Source organism: Acanthochromis polyacanthus, chromosome 9, assembly GCF_021347895.1.
Source record: "Acanthochromis polyacanthus isolate Apoly-LR-REF ecotype Palm Island chromosome 9, KAUST_Apoly_ChrSc, whole genome shotgun sequence".
In the NCBI taxonomy this organism is placed as follows: domain Eukaryota; kingdom Metazoa; phylum Chordata; class Actinopteri; family Pomacentridae; genus Acanthochromis; species Acanthochromis polyacanthus.
This window is the reverse complement of record NC_067121.1, coordinates 2,920,237-2,937,892: the sequence shown is the minus strand read 5'-3', so window position 1 is coordinate 2,937,892 and position 17,656 is coordinate 2,920,237. Positions and strand designations below refer to the sequence as shown.

The window sequence follows — 17,656 nt, the reverse complement described above, 5'->3', positions numbered from 1 at the left end:
GTGGTAGAAAGACGTTTCCTGACCAGCTAGCAGTTTGGTAGAACCATGCTGGGTTTGTTTTTTCTTGGTGTGATGAACGTCTGTCTTGGAGATCTTCAGTTTTTTCTCTACCTGTCTCTCTCTCATGATGGCTGCCTTTGTGGCTTCACATAATTCTTTAGTTTTAGGCGTCATGTGAGAGCTGACAGCTTCTGAGTTGTTCTATGGCTTGAATGTCAGCAGGAAACCACTCTAGACCTTTGAAATGTCCTCTTATAGACCCTGGAATACAGCAAAGCTTCAGCATGTCAGATAGGACATAAAGTAGTCTGGAATCCGCTGCATTTAAAGTCCTGTTCATTCTATTCTGCAGATAATAAACCTTTAGCAGTACCAGCCATTAAAATGAACAAGAAATTGAAGAAAACGAGGTGGTCTGATCATTATTTCATGACTCTATATTTGAGAGAGATGATGAGGCATTCATGAAGTCGTTCCTCAACATCCAGCAGATAAATGAGGTTCCAGAGGACGTTCTAATCAAACCGTTCATCTCCATCTGAGCGCTGTAAATCTAATGTTGTCTTCTTAAAGGGATTAGATCAACGCTGGAATTCGGTTTGTAGACTGAACACAGGCACTGGCAGTAAAAAAGCCTTTCTGCTGTATTCTAAAGAGAAATGAAGAAAAAAAAGCCACAAGTCAGAGTCCAGATCTTTAAGACAAGAACTGGTTTCAGTTGGAGTCGTTTCACCTCAAATCAGACGTTTACGATCATTTCTGCTTTTAATGTTGTTTACATTTCTGCATATCTATTTTATATTCACAGCATAAAACGTGGACATTTATAAAGTCGTCTGAAGTTTCAGCTCGATTTATTAAAAACCTTCTGAAATAACGTTTTATTTTATCTGTCTGTCTGTTTGAACAAAAACATCTGAGGAACGATTAAAGATAAAAACCTGAAACTTCCTCTCTTGTTTCTCATCAAGTCACAGATCCAGAATATCGGACAATCAGATCAATAATATCTGATTGTTGGCGAGATGAAATATGAACGACGTCATGAAAAGTTCCATCTTTGAGCTCATGAATAATAAAATGAACCACATGTAGCTGCAGGTCAATAATACTAAACACATAAAATACTTTAATATGAAATATTTGGTCACAGAGATGAGTAAAGTTATTTCTGTTGAGCTTTTATAAGCAAAAGTTTTCCACTGAATCTAATCTGTTGGCAGCTGATAGTTGAAGAAAATCATTTTTAAATAAATAATTTAACGTTGTTTTCATGATGTGATCCAATTTATTTTCCATATTTTAACTCAGTACAGAATTTTAAAGTAGTACTTTTTAAAGTTTTTTTTTTTTTTTTAATTTTCACGTGTTTTCCATCATCCTGTCAGAGGATTAATCTCTAGTTCACTGATTTAAAGACCAGTGAGGTGAAGGTTCGGTTGGTTAAGAGGGACAGTTAACGTGCTAACGTTAGCTAACCAGGAAGTACAGCTGAGGACGATGATCAGTGCAGAGTTCAGATTTAGGAGAACTTAGAACGCTGGAGATAAACTTCACAGAGACAATACGATCATCAGACCCTCCAGAAAGACGAGCTGAAGACTCAGAAACAAACGTCTGCATGAAGGTTCCCTCAAATGACTCAACATTATTAAAGCTTTAAATGTCTGACTGTTCTGCCTGTTGTTCTCCGTCATTCACCGTCGTTATCCATCGTTCTCCGTCATTCACCGTCGTTCTCCTACGTTCTCCGTCATTCTCCGTCGTCCTCCGTCATCCTCCTACGTTCTCCGTCGTTCTCCTACGTTCTCCGTCGTCCTCCGTCATCCTCCTACGTTCTCCGTCGTCCTCCTACGTTCTCCGTCGTTCTCCGTCGTCCTCCGTCATCCTCTATCGTTCTCCGTCGTTCTCAGAGTTCATCCCACCAGAACATCGACGGCTCTGTGAGCTCTGCAGGTGGAAGCAGCATGGAGCTCATTTTAAAGTCAGATGTGGGTCAGAGTCTCATCATCCACATTCATGACGTCCTGCCGGGTTCACGCTGCTGCACAGTGAGGAGAACCAGTAGGAACTCCAGGAACCGAGAACACCGCAGAACGTCTCACAGTTCCAGTCCTGTCAGTCAGCCGATTCCAACTGTGGCAATAAATCCCAGAACGGCGTCCACGTTGTTCTCAGCTGTCAGGGAACGTTCCCACAACGTTGTCTAACATGAGAACCTACAAGTTCTAATGATGTCAAGTTCTAATCGAATGTTTGGAGAACGTTTTACGGACAACTGGAATTCCCAACGAGGTTAAATGCTTTGAGCTGCAACATTCAGGGACTGTTTGGAGAACGTTCTCAGGAACACAGACATAACAAAGAAGGAACGTTCTCAAACCAACATTCAGACACTGTCTGGAGAACGTTCTCAGGAACACAGACGTAACAAAGAAAGAACATTCTCAAACCAACATTCAAACAATGCTGTGATCGAGGCCTCAGGGGATTTTTAGAAAAGGTTCCTGTAATGTGAAATATTACCAAAGGAGGAACTTTCTGCCTGTGATGTTCTAAAGGAGTTTTAGAACCCATCTATATAATGTTCTCACAATGTTCCATGGCGGCTGAATAAAGAATGAAAAATAACTAAATAGTGGAGTAAAAGACGTACATAGAAATCTTTACAAAAATGCAGCAGATGACAGAAGAACAGACGGAACAAAACATGAGGAACAACCTGAAATTTTCTAAGAAAAATGATTTAAAAAAACAAATTTGAATCTTTCAGGATAACGTTGGTTTGTGGGAAGTGGTGTTTTTATAATTTGCTCAGAGTGCATATTTAAGAGTTGTATTGGGTCTGAGGAACAGGAAGGTGAAGAGCATCATTACCACGGTGTGACTGTAAGGAAACAAAGAAAAGTCCAGAATCAATAAGAGGGAGCTTATGCTTTATTTTACTTATTACTCATGTGATTGAATGCAAGGATGATCGAGACATAAGGTGATTGATAATCAAAGTACAGACAGTTTTTGATAACACATCAATCAAGGTCCAAAGGTTCTGTGAGTAGAATATGGAGAACTTCTGGCCCAAAGGCATTTGGCCCCCGAGCTCACCTGATCTAAAGCCCCTGGATTTTTTCTGATGGGGCGCCATTGAGTTGAGGACTAATGCCCCCCCTCATGCCAATATGGATTTACTGAAGGCTGCATTCTCCAGGGAATGGGAGGCCTACCCCAAGGAGGATATCAGGAGGGTCTGTTCCTCTTTCAGAGGCTGTATTGACGCCTTCATCATGGCTGATGGAGGACAGATTAAATAAACATGCTCTGAAAGCTTTACATTTGTCTTCTTCAGTTCAAAATTCCAAAGAATAAAAAAGTTCTACCCATTTATAGTTGTTTTTACCTGACAGGACATTTTTGCTTCCCCACCCTGGAGTTGCAGTATTCATTAAATTCACACCATTAATGATAGCATTTTATTGTTTTGATTTATTTGTAAGTGATCTGCAGCTTTAGTTTAAAAAAATATTTACATGTGATCTGCAGCTTTGTTTTTTTTAACTGTATTTGTCTGTTTTCCCTCCAGAACCTCCTGATCACCAGCAGCTCCTCTAAACTCAGACGGATTGACAGGATGAAGGTCGACCAGTCTGACCTTCATCCAGACGTCTGATTGGACGACAGCATCTCTTCTGATTGACAGCTGCCCTCTGGTCGCCACCTTGACCCAACGCTGTCAGCCAATCAGACGGCAGCGTCTCGTCCCTCAGAGGGACAGGTGGAGGACACAGAGACAGTAACAGGAAGGAACAGCGCTTTTCAGGGCTCAGTTTACTGATAATATGCAGACAATCAGAGGAAAATATCATGTTTCCTATAAAAACAAACACATCTGAATTATTAGCTTTAATAAGCACATTTTTACAGTGTTTGACTGTAAATTACTGCATTTGAAACATTAAAATACAGCAGATATTTGCTCTTATTTGACATCATGTCTACATTACAGACTGATAAGTTCTTTAAAAATATCAGTTCTGTTAAAGTATTGATGATATTCAGTAAAATCGCAAAAAAAAACTATCAATCGACATTTTGACTGTAAATAAAGCAGACCAAAACTGTAAATAACATTCAAATCAACAATCTGCATTTTAACAAGCAGTAATTTGTTCTTTTACAGTGTTTGACTACAAAAATATGAGATTTATGTCTTATTTTTAAAGCTTTAGAACACTACAGTAATCCACCATCGGGTAACAGAGTTTTTCTGCCAGATTCTAATCATAGTTTGACAGTTTATTTACTCATTTATTTAATGATCTTGAACAAAGATTTCACAGATAAGCAGTTTTTACAACTAGAGACACAACAATCGGGACAAAGGCAAAACAACAAAATATCAAAACTACAAAATTAAGCAAGTTTGATAAAGCTCAAATGTTTAGCTAAAAAAAAATAGCAACAATAGTTGGCTAACATTAACAACTAGTTAGCTAAGTGTAACAAACAGCTAAAATTAACAACTAGTCAGCTAAATGTAGCAATTAATCAGCTAAAAGTAACAAATAGTTATTTAAAAGTAACAACTCGTTAGCTAACAGTAACAGCTACTTACAGTTGCCTAACAGTGTACAACTAATTTCAGCTGGAGGGAGACCACAGGGTTTTACAGTTTTAAATTTTAGCACCAAATATTTGCTATTGTGACTTTAGGAACTAAACCGAGGAACCTGGACTTTCCTCCAACTCCAACTTTATTCATAAAGCACCTTTAAAAACAACACTGTTGACCAAAGTGCTGTACACAGTGAAAAAATACAAATAGTGCGAGTATAAAAATAAGATTACAGGTTATACAGTGGATCAGGAGCAGAACCTGGTGGAGGATAGCTGAGCCCTGCAGGACGGAGGAGCTGCAGACGTCTAATATCTGCTGATAACGCCCATCAGCTGAGTGACGGATGTGCAGCAGATAGAGGATCCAGCAGCAGCTTCATTCAGCCGTCCATCACGTCTACTGGAGCTTTAACACTTCTGTCACTCTGACTCACGTCCTCCTGGAAATAAGTCAAACGTGCCGCTTTGAGTTTCTTTCATCAGAAACGAATGACGCAAACGAGCGCTTTTCATTTCATTTACATCAGATTTTCTCCCAGAAGCACTGATGAGCAGTGAAAGGTCCAGATGGATCTAATGCAGATCTGAAAGATGAAAATATCTGGACTGTTCTCATCAGGAGAACCAGAGCTCCATTCTTCAGAGACTTCAGGTCACATTTCGTCAGCTGCTCTGATTAACGGACATCTGCAGTCAGAAATCTAATTTAAATGATCTGCAGTTTTATTCTGAGGAGGCAGAACTCCACCTCCAGACGTCTGACAGAACTTCAGAGCCCATCTATAGTTTAATCTGGAACTGGGGGAGTAAAGATGAACGGAACAGAAGGTCCAGAGTGAAACCAAGTGGTCAGACTTCAGTAGATAAATGTGTTTACAGCAGCTCAGCTTCATGTAGACACCCAGCAGGTTCCACCACGTCTGTTCTACAACTGCAAAAAAACAGAGCATGGAGCAGGAACGTCCAGGTGGCATCAGCCTCGGCCTTCCACCAGGGGTTTACCTCCACCTCCTGGATGGTGCCAGCATTAGACCGATTCACTCTGACAGGTCTGGAGCTGCTCCACAGATGTACTGTAGCAGTTTGACATTTTCTAAGCCCACTTCCAGAGTGGAATCAGAGGAGCCTGAAGGACAGCAGACCTAATGGAGATGTTCCGAAGACAAATGAGAAGCTGCTGCAGCGGCTCTTTAAATGGACACATGTATTTATCTCTGTTAGTGGGCAGCACACGCAACAAATGTATAGAAACAAACTCTGCAGCTGTTATACTGTCCTGTTTAACCAAGGAAATAACACAGAACTTTAAAACACCTTTTACAGGTAAATAAAGATCTGGGAGCTTTGCCCTGCTTAGATTCATTCCATATTAGCACGATGGCGGCACCATCATCACATGAAGCACGGTGGAGGCAGCATCATGATGTGAAGCACGGTGGAGGCAGCATCATGATGTGAAGCACGGTGGAGGCAGCATCATGATGTGAAGCACGGTGGAGGCACCATCATCACATGAAGCACGGTGGAGGCAGCATCATGATGTGAAGCACGGTGGAGGCAGCATCATCACGTGAAGCACGGTGGAGGCAGCATCATGATGTGAAGCACGGTGGAGGCAGCATCATGATGTGAAGCACGGTGGAGGCAGCATCATGATGTGAAGCACGGTGGTGGCAGCATCATGATGTGAAGCACGGTGGAGGCAGCATCATGATGTGAAGCACGGTGGAGGCACCATCATCACATGAAGCACGGTGGAGGCAGCATCATGATGTGAAGCACGGTGGAGGCAGCATCATCACATGAAGCACGGTGGAGGCAGCATCATGATGAAGCATGGTGGAGGCACCATCATGATGTGAAGCACGGTGGTGGCAGCATCATGATGTGAAGCATGGTGGTGGCAGCATCATGATGTGAAGCACGGTGGAGGCAGCATCATGATGTGAAGCACGGTGGTGGCAGCATCATGATGTGAAGCACGGTGGAGGCAGCATCATGATGTGAAGCACGGTGGAGGCAGCATCATGATGTGAAGCACGGTGGTGGCAGCATCATGATGTGAAGCACGGTGGAGGCACCATCATCACATGAAGCACGGTGGAGGCAGCATCATGATGTGAAGCACGGTGGAGGCAGCATCATCACATGAAGCACGGTGGAGGCAGCATCATGATGTGAAGCACGGTGGAGGCAGCATCATGATGTGAAGCACGGTGGAGGCAGCATCATGATGTGAAGCACGGTGGTGGCAGCATCATGATGTGAAGCACGGTGGAGGCAGCATCATGATGTGAAGCACGGTGGAGGCAGCATCATGATGTGAAGCACGGTGGAGGCAGCATCATGATGTGAATCACGGTGGAGGCAGCATCATGATGTGAAGCACGGTGGAGGCAGCATCATGATGAAGCACGGTGGTGGCAGCATCATGATATAAAGCACGGTGGTGGCAGCATCATGATGATCGGTCTTAATAGCGCCGTCCTCCTCTTATTAGCGCCGTCCTCTTCTTATTAGCGCCGTCCTCCTCTTATTAGCGCCGTCCTCCTCTTATTAGCGCCGTCCTCCTCTTATTAGCGCCGTCCTCCTCTTATTAGCACCGTCCTCCTCTTATTAGCGCCGTCCTCCTCTGGTAAACGCCGTCTCTGCCTGGAGCTTCTCTGCCTGGAGCTTCTCTGTCAGCTCCCATCATGGTGGCCGTCGTCTGATGGCTGAACTCTGAGGACACGAGACGCTGTGAGCCTCAGCAGAGACGTCGGGTTTCCTGGATGATCCGAGCAGAAATAGAGCTGGGATCAGTAATTCTGCAGCTCATAGGACTCATACGTTCTGTGAACACCAGGAGCTTCAGACTGAGATGCACCAGGATGGATAAAGAACCTCAGCAGGTCTCTGATGTTTTCTGTCACGATGAAGGTGTTTGGATTAAAGACAGAGTCTAGACAACAGAACTACTGGTTCTGCTCTGGAAAAAAGAACTAAGTGAAGCTCTGCAGAATGAGACGGAACATTTATCAGCTGTGAAGGTGGTTTTTAGTCCGACTGAAGATGCATTTGGGTCATTCAGTGAAGAAGACTTTAGTTTATGAATGATCAGAGTTCTACCTTCATGCTGGCAATATTTCCAGAGTTCCATAGAGGTGGGTCCACATTTATCACCTTTTAATGGACTTTTTCCATCATTTCGGATCCTCAGAACTTCATCAGTCCAGCAGATAGAACCAGGACATTTAGGAGGAGAAACATCTGAGTTCTGGGAAAAACTGAAACTGGAAAATCAACACAGAAAGAAACCAAAGGGTCAAAACTGCCACAAAGAAATACAAAACAATCAGCACAGAAAGACCAAAAACAGATAAAACTACCACAAAATGACAATCTCCACCAAAAGAAGCAACATTACCACGAAGAACCGTCTGGTTCTTCATCTGCAGTAACTTTATCAATGATCAGAGTTCTACCTTCATACTGGGAATATTTCCAGAGTTCCAGGTCCTTGAAGACCACAGAGGAGAACGTCCCCTGGAGAAAATTCTACACTAGAACTTTCTCCAGCTGTCGGTGGGTCTGTTTTAGAACTTTCTCCAGCTGTCAGTAGGTCTACTCTAGAACTTTCTCCAGCTGTCGGTAGGTCTATTCTAGAACTTTCTCCAGCTGTCGGTGGGTCTGTTTTAGAACTTTCTCCAGGTGTCAGTAGGTCTACTCTAGAACTTTCTCCAGCTGTCAGTAGGTCTATTCTAGAACTTTCTCCAGGTGTCAGTAGGTCTACTCTAGAACTTTCTCCAGCTGTCAGTAGGTCTATTCTAGAACTTTCTCCAGCTGTCAGTAGGTCTACTCTAGAACTTTCTCCAGCTGTCGGTAGGTCTATTCTAGAACTTTCTCCAGCTGTCGGTGGGTCTGTTTTAGAACTTTCTCCAGGTGTCAGTAGGTCTACTCTAGAACTTTCTCCAGCTGTCGGTAGGTCTGCTCTAGAACTTTCTCCAGCTGTCGGTAGGTCTACTCTAGAACTTTCTCCAGCTGTCGGTAGGTCTATTCTAGAACTTTCTCCAGCTGTCGGTAGGTCTGCTCTAGAACTTTCTCCAGCTGTCGGTAGGTCTACTCTAGAACTTTCTCCGGCTGTCAGTAGGTCTACTCTAGAACTTTCTCCAGTTGTCGGTAGGTCTACTCTAGAACTTTCTCCGGCTGTCGGTAGGTCTACTCTAGAACTTTCTCCAGTTGTCGGTAGGTCTACTCTAGAACTTTCTCCAGCTGTCAGTAGGTCTACTCTAGAACTTTCTCCGGTTGTTGGTAGGTCTACTCTAGAACTTTCTCCAGCTGTTGGTAGGTCTACTCTAGAACTTTCTCCAGCTGTCGGTAGGTCTACTCTAGAACTTTCTCCACGGGTCGTTCTTCTTTCCTGCTTCCAGTCTTTAGATTTAGTCTCACTCAGAACATCCAGAACTGCAGACCTTCGTTTCCTTCAGGACATCATGTTTAATATGTGAAGTCTGATAGTTTTATTGTGCAGCTATCAGTGATTAATAATCAGGAGCATTGATTGTGAAATAAGTACATTATCTCTATCTGACATCATCTCCAGTAGCATTTTTTTACCATCAGAAATGTTTCTGTTCCTCATTGTTCTCCTTTAAAACACAATAAAAAATGATCCCAAATTTACACCAAAATAACACAAAAAAACGACAAAACAATCTTGAACAACACAATGGTACAAGAAAATGCTTCAATAATGAAAAAATGGCAAAAAGACACAAAATGATGCTTAAATATTTATAAATTGACACAAAAGATACCAAATTTAACACAAAGGCGTCAAAAGGATGCTTAACCAAAAAAATACCAAAAAAAACATGCAAGAGGAGACGCTGATGCTAAATGAACTGAAAGACATAAAATGACCAAAATACAGCACAAAAAGAAGCAAAACGATGTAAATGAACCAAACTGACAAAAAAGAAGTTCTGCCTTCATTCTGTAAATATAATACAGTATAATGTTGTGTAGAAGCTGGAGGCGCTGACATGAAGCTGCTCAGGTCAGTGCTCATCCTCCTCTCTGTTTCTATCTGAGGAGTGAAATCATCCTAATTAGTGAGAAGTCCTGCAGCACATTGGTTAGTGAAGCGAGCAGCTGATTCATTATTCACTCATTCATATTTCACACTGCAGCACAAACATGTTGACTGTAATAAACAGACATTTCAGTGTTCAAATCAGCATGTGTGACTTTAATTACAGATAATATAAGTTATAAAATCACTGATTAAAAGGTCTTAATTTACTAGTGAACAGCAGAAAACCTGATGGACAGAAATGTTTTTACAACGTCTGACTGTGAAATTAGAAGATTTTTATTAAGTTTCAATCAGAAAAAATAATTTGATTTCAAGGAAAACTTCTGAATATTGAGGACATTAAAACTGCCTTTTGTTTTTATTTAGCAGATTTTCCGTTTTGTAAAATCACACATTATTTTATTTATTTACTAGTTTAATGTAAAATCACACATTATTTCTTTATTTACTAGTTTACTGTAAAATCACACATTATTTCTTTATTTACTAGTTTACTGTAAAATCACACATTATTTCTTTATTTACTAGTTTAATGTAAAATCACACATTATTTCTTTATTTACTAGTTTAATGTAAAATCACACATTATTTCTTTATTTACTAGTTTAATGTAAAATCACACATTATTTCTTTATTTACTAGTTTACTGTAAAATCACACATTATTTCTTTATTTACTAGTTTACTGTAAAATCACACATTATTTTATTTATTTACTAGTTTACTGTAAAATCACACATTATTTCTTTATTTACTAGTTTAATGTAAAATCACACATTATTTCTTTATTTACTAGTTTACTGTAAAATCACACATTATTTCTTTATTTACTAGTTTAATGTTATCAGGTCTAAACTGTCTCTAACATCCAACATGTTCAAATGTCTTAAATCAGCAAAAACTAGAATTCTTTGACAGAAATGTTTTATTTAAAGTAAATATTTGGTATATTGTTACATTAAGAACATAATCAATCATTGTACAGAAAAGAAAAACAGTAAAATTACAGGAAAAAATTAAAACAAACCATAAACAGGACAAAACTGTGAATCATGTCCTTTATAATATGAATTTCCACCGTTTGTCCTCGTCTAAACGTCATTATTTCACTGATACTTGTTGTTTCAAAGGAAAATGATGTTCACAGAAAAACAGCATTTTCATTTACTCATTTAAAATCTGTTATTTTTTACACTATTGTTCAAATTTTACTTAAATCGGCTGAAGTGATTCTATTGTATAGATATTTGTAAAATTCTGATTTGAAAGAAAACTTGTAAATCATTTTCAAACTGTTGTTTTTCAGGGTTTTTCCCAGTTTTGTTACATTTCAAATAAAATATAATGATAATAGTAATAATACATTTATTATTCTACAAACGTTATTATTAATACAATAATAATAATCATCAATAATAAATTATGCATAACAAACAACAAATCATAAACCACTTTTTTAAAAGCGCTTTCAGTTTTTTGTGTTTCACGTTTTTCTGTTCTTTTCTCTATTTGCAGCTTTAAACGTTCTTTTTAAATGTCTTTTTTTTGCAGACTATTTTTTTATAGGATTTTCTCTCCACTGTTTGATCCACCCTCAATGATTTATTGGTTTATTATTATTACTTAACAGTCAGCACACGTTAAAACTGAACATTAACAGAAACAGGATGTTTGAAGTTTAGTTTGAAGGATTTTTTTTCACATTTCAGCAACAAAATTCATCCAGAAACATCGAAAAAACCAAAATAAAAACATCTCAGCTCATCTTTTAGCCTCGTTTCATTCCATAATGTTTATATCCATCCATCCATCTATAATCCATCCATCCATCTGTCCATCCATCATCCATCTGTCCATCCATCATCCATCCATCCATCCATCCGTCCATCCGTCCATCCATCCATCCATCTGTCTATAATCCATCCATCCATCATCCATCATCCATCCAGCCATCCATCCGTCCATCCATCATCCATCCATCCATCCATCCATCCATCCATCCATCCGTCCATCCATCCATCCATCATCCATCCATCCATCCATCCATCTATAATCCATCCGTCCATCCATCCATCATCCATCCATCCATCCATCCATCCATCCATCCATCCATCCATCCATCCATCCATTCATCCATCCATCATGTTAAATCTGTTCAGCTGCAAACTGAAGTAAAAGTCCAAAATATTCACCACTTAAATAAAAATTCACAGTTAAATAAATACTCAGTGGATGAGGACGCTAACAGGAGCTGCTCGGTGCTTCCAGCTGCTTTTATTCAGATCCTTTATCAGCTGCAGGCAGATCAAGAGCTGGATCTTTATTATTTCAGAAAGAAATAAACCCAGTTAGTTCTGTGGTTCAATAAGCTGTCGTTAGATTTAGTTTTCAGATGTGTTTCTCTGTTATTGTGACGTCTGAGTGAATAATGATGGAAAACGTGGTGTAAATGATGTCTGCATGGGGTTCAGGTGGAGGACTGTCTACAAGTTTCCTTATTACACTGATTTATTCATAATACTGACTTTAGTTTAAAGCAAAGTTACAAAGAGCTTTACAATAAGACAAAAGTAAAAAATTAGAAAAGAAATCCAACAGAAGACGAATCAAAATCCAGATTAAAGAGTAAAGTCAGTTAAAGCCTGAACTAAAGTATGTGAGGTGTGATCAGACCTGATAGTTTTCATTTCAGGGATTCAACCCAACAGAAGTACAGAGAACACTGCAGGACTGGACTGGATGGATCATTGAAGGACTGGAGGACATCTGAGCTTCTAAATGTGTGAAAACTAAACCTTCTGTTCTCCAGTTTTCTGCTCCACAGTGATCAATAATAGGTACTGATTGTCTCATTTTTATTCCATGTTTTCTGTGTTGTTGCTAACCCTACTCTAATCCATGCTAATGTGATCTTTTTCTCAGCAGTAGAAGCTAGATATTTAGCTAGCTGTTACTGCTGACCACTGATGGAAAACAGTCCAAAGAATGAGTCTGATCCTGATCATATGAGGTAGAGAGAGACATTCAATCAAGGCTGACAATGGATGAAAAGATGGAAAACAGAAGAGAGGACATAGCTTTGATCTACACATTCTGTAGGAACACTGATGGAGGATGGAGACGACAAAAACAAAAGAGAAAACGACAAAAATGAGACGTAAAATAATAAAAACGACAAAAAATGACAAAAAAGACGGAAAACGGCAAAAAGAAGACAGAAAAACAGAAATGTCATCACCAGGTTGTGCTAACATGTTGTGGGACACGTTCCATAAATAATAATTATTTTAAATTTTATGTTGATTAAAAAAATGTTCCCACAATTACAGAGACATGAATGAAAAAATACAACCAGAAAAAGGAGATTTAATATATTTAATATATATTTTCAAACATTCTTTCTGCTAGTTTTTAAAGATTTGGTCTCAGGACAAGAACATTTACACACTACTGATGATTTAGGATTTAATACGTGAATTATTGGATGTAAAACGTCCTCCAGTTCTGGAATGATCCATGAGCTACTGAGGTGAGACAACTAATCAATGAGAATAATCAGTATGAGGTTATTAAATGAATAAAACCCGACTCATCGTGGAGGTCATGTTTGGAGACAGATCTGACTCTTCTGTTTTATGTTTCATGACTAGGAAACATCTTGACCTCCGTCTGAAACCTGGTCCTCCTCCTTTAAATGAGGCTCAGGTTTATTTTAAATGATCTGATGAAACCTGTCATGACTGTCAGAAAACACACCCTTTAGTTCTACAGAGAGTCTTTGAGTCCTCATCAGGACTTTCATGGAGTCTCAGTTCAAACATTAAGGATGAAGCTGCTCCACCAGCAGCACTGAGGAGGACGTCTGAATGTTCTCTGATCAACACGTCTACGGCGACACTGTTCTTAAGGCGCACAGCTTTAAACTGCCACATGGATATTATTCCATTAAACTACAATTCAGAGTTTGTTAGAGATGAATGTTTGTGTTTCTGGGAGCTTTTAAAAGGAGCTGGACAGAACAGAACATATCAGTTAAAAGTATTTGTCTGTTAACTCATGAGCCGATGGAGAGAAAATGAAAGTCAGCAGAGGTTCACCGTCCAATCATTCCTCAGGTCCTGCTTCTTAAATACTAATATCAAATGAATATCTTTGAGCAGATGATCCCATTTCAGTGTGTATTTGAACAACATAACTTCTAACATATTTAAACTCGGACAGACGGGGTCTAGATGAGGACTGTTTCTGTCGATCATATGTGACCCCTGTGACCAAAAACTGATGTTCTGTCTTCTTTAACTGAAACATGACAGGAAGCAGTAAAAGTACAATTAAACGCTGTATTTAAATCTTTTCATTCAAGCTTTAATTTTGTAAATAATCATTTTAAAAAGGCTCATCTAAAATACGTGATATTCTCTGATATGCAGACGATGCTCTGCTGTTTCTACAAAACTGGAAATTTCTCAGCTGCCTCAATGCTGCACACATTTTTCTTTTCACTAAAAATGTGTCGTATTTTTCTTTTTTTTGATCCATCAGATTCTAAAACACAACTAAGAATTCATTTGTTTCTTTGGTCCAGACCTCTAACAGCTCTGAAGGCACAGTGAGGTCTGGTTCCTCATCAGTGTTAATAAAATGCTTGTCTGGTATTAAAAAAGATTCATATTTGACATGGTGTTATCATTTTACTCTTTAAAGGTAGGATAAACAGAAGATGAAACAGTTATGGCTGTGAGAAAGCGGTTCCTCTGAACGAGCTCTGTTCCTTAAGCTAAGTGTCACCAGGAGCTTTTCTTATGGTGATAATTAAATATGACATGAAAAATGAAAACGCAGCACACTGCACACAGCAAGCAACAGAATGTCTGTTAGAAGAAATCAACACATGAACAACCGTTTAGCGACAGCAGGGGAAAAATGTTCATCTACTGCAGCTGCTCAGTCAACATGTAGCATCACAAATCACACATCATTTAAAGGTTCAAACACCACAGCAGAGCACCAGCACAACCACAACTTCCTGTCGTCTGTAGGAACCGAATCACTGAAGCTCAGAGCAGATTAACCACAAAACACACCGATTTTACAGCCGAGACATCTGTCTGTGTGCAGCATCACTAGAAACAGATTAACACATCTGGATGAGACTTTTAGGGAAGGTCAGAAATGACACAACTGATCAGATTCTGGCAGTGATGCAGCTGATAGTCTGGATCCATGGAGTTCTGTCTTGTTTTTGCTGCTTTGTATCTCGTTTTTGTTGTTTTCTGTCTGTTTTTGTAGTTTTGTGTGACCAAGTGATCAGATTGTGTCAGTGATGCAGCTTTTAGTCTGGATCCATGGATTAGTTAAAGATTTCTGTGTCGTTGCCAGAAAGCAGCACGGTGTCACTGTAACCATGACAACCAGTGAACACTACATCAGCTGATTGTGATCCTACTACAAATCCACCTCTGAGGACTTATCAGGACTTATCCATCAGAAATGATCCAAGGAACAGCTGATTAAACTGTGGGGGTGTTTCTGAGCCGCCCGCTACATGTTCAGGTCACGTGATCCGGTATCTGTACATGCAGAACACACGCCTGTGCTCAGTGTGAGGTCATTTAGTTTACAGGTACATCTGTACTAAATGGACACATTCTGTGATGATGTGATTTCTGCCGTGACTTTTTCATGATTTCATCCGCTGGAAATGAGCAGCCTTGGAGGACTGAGCTCTCTGAGGACTTTTCTTGTTTTGGAAATGAAACTACCAGCATAAGAAGAAATAACTCAGTTATCAGTGTGAGAGTAGCTTCCAGCTGAGGCTTCATTAGTAACTTTAATAAACAGAAAGCTGCTTTTTATCTCCTCAGTCTTTGCTGTTGTCGTTACATCACAACCACTAATGAACGGACTTTATTTCAGGTCATCAGGGTAACCATACATTTATAAAAAGACTTCCTGGGTTTGCTGAAGCTTCACTGTTCTTGTGAATCTTCTGGTGGTACTGCAGCTTTCAGTGTCTGCACCGTTCAACAGATAAAAAGTGTTTTTAGTGTGAAAGAAAGGAGTAAATGTTCTGTTCTGCTCCTTAACATGGTTTCATCTGAACTAAACACAAACCTTCTGCTTGTTGTTGTGCAGCAGTATGTTGTTCCAGTTAGAACCAGATTTAAAACAGTTCCTGCTTCTGAACACCTTAACTTCTGTCACACTTCAGATGTGAACAAGTGAAACTCTGTCATCTGGCCGAGAGCTGCAAACCAAATTTATAAAATGTAAAACACTTTTACAAAGTTTAAGACAAAGTTACATTTTGGAAACATTTTACAATCACAAAAAAAATTACAAGTTCTGAAACAAATTTACATTTCAGAAAACAATTTAACAAGACGCGAAACACTTTTACAGTCTCAGATACAAATTTACAAATGAAAATCAGCCGGAAAGGGAATGTCCCAACTCTGGGGTTGAACCGGCAGTGACAGTGAAGACCGGCCAATACGAGTTATTGTTGTTGTTGAAGTTGATCGTGACCCAACATGGACGGCGGTTTTGTTTTTCGTGTGGTCGGTCTTTGGAGTTTTTAAATGGGGCAGACCAGACCGACAGAGCAGATATGCTGCAGCAGTGTGTAAGATATTTTAATGAGGGACACTCGTACGCTGTAATCGTGGATCTGATGTCATGTTGTCTGATGTCAAGCAAACTGAATGAAGCCGGTTTATATCGCAGAAAGGATTACTCCTCTACAAACGCCATAATGAGGGACCTGGACAGCTGTTTGCTACCGCATGATGTGACAGGCACTTAAACAAAAATACAATTTGAGAGTGAAGAGGGATCAAGTGATGAATTTGCTCCAGGAGTTCAATCCTCGAGGGTGTGAGAGGAGAACACGCAGAAGGTTTGTCTGAAGAACTCCACTCCATGGGACCGAACTACATGTAGCACGCGGATGGTTATGATAAACTTAAGCCATTCGGTTAGGCTATTTCAGGCCGTATCGATGGATTTTCACATAAAGTGGCTCGCATGCGGACCGACAAATAATGACCCAAGTGTGATCGCTCACCACTTTCTGTCATGTGTGCCAAACCTTGGTGTCACTCCCATGAGACTGAGGACTGAATGAGGCACAGAGAACAGGACCATGGCCGCAATTCAGTGCACCCTACGCCACCACCACAGTGAACACTTCTCTGGAGCATCCAGCCACATGTATGGCTCATCCACAAACAACCAGAGGACTGATTGGTGGTCCATCTTCAGAAAGGGAAGGTAAGTGGCCTTCATCAAGTCATTTAGTTATGTGTAACCTTTGATTTTATTCATTTAAACATGTATATGCTTAATTATTTTATTGATTTCCTTAGGTCTCAGTTCTGGATGGAGCTATTTGCAGACCTAAGAGATGCTGGATACTTCAATGGGGTCATGAGCACCAGTGTCTACTGAGATATTGCTTTGGTGATGTTATCCAGAAGGACTTGGATGAGTGTGTGAGATTGTGGAACAGTCACAGGATTCAGCCCTAAAGAACAGCATCATGTCCAGGAGGTGTGCCGATGAGCTCTACTACTGACCACACAGGTAATACTTTGGTGAGAGACTGAAGTTTGTATTTGTTTTCCTTTGATCTTAAATTTTAATAAATGTAATTATGTCTTCTGTTTAACACAGGTTTGGCTCCAGACACTGTGGATTTAAAATTGAACAAGCTGAACTGATGCCTGTCCCGAGGCTCGCCTGACAAGAGCTCCATGTGAGGACGCCAGCATGCAGGAGTATCTGGACCTGGCCATGGAGAACAGTTATTTAGAGAAGCCAGAGTATTGGCAGTCTGCAACTCAACTGTATCTAAGACTAAAAGAAATTGCTGAGCTATGAATGGAAGAGACATTTACTGGAATGGTGCAACATGTACACAAACGTGTCAGAATTTGCCCCCTATGGCTTCATCAATTCAATGTGG

At 40.1% G+C, this 17,656-nt stretch overlaps 2 long non-coding RNA genes across 2 annotated transcripts; both read left to right on the top strand.

The window, feature by feature from the left end:
• The first annotated feature begins 8,296 nt into the window (after positions 1-8,296).
• LOC127535579 (uncharacterized) lies at positions 8,297-8,895 on the top strand. Its single transcript, XR_007944445.1, has 3 exons — positions 8,297-8,479; positions 8,546-8,644; positions 8,678-8,895. It is a non-coding gene; the product is annotated as an uncharacterized LOC127535579 (long non-coding RNA).
• A 7,958-nt stretch (positions 8,896-16,853) lies between these two features.
• On the top strand, positions 16,854-17,487 carry LOC127535591 (uncharacterized). The gene is made up of 3 exons (XR_007944462.1): positions 16,854-16,962; positions 17,058-17,274; positions 17,365-17,487. It is a non-coding gene; the product is annotated as an uncharacterized LOC127535591 (long non-coding RNA).
• Positions 17,488-17,656: the final 169 nt, after the last annotated feature.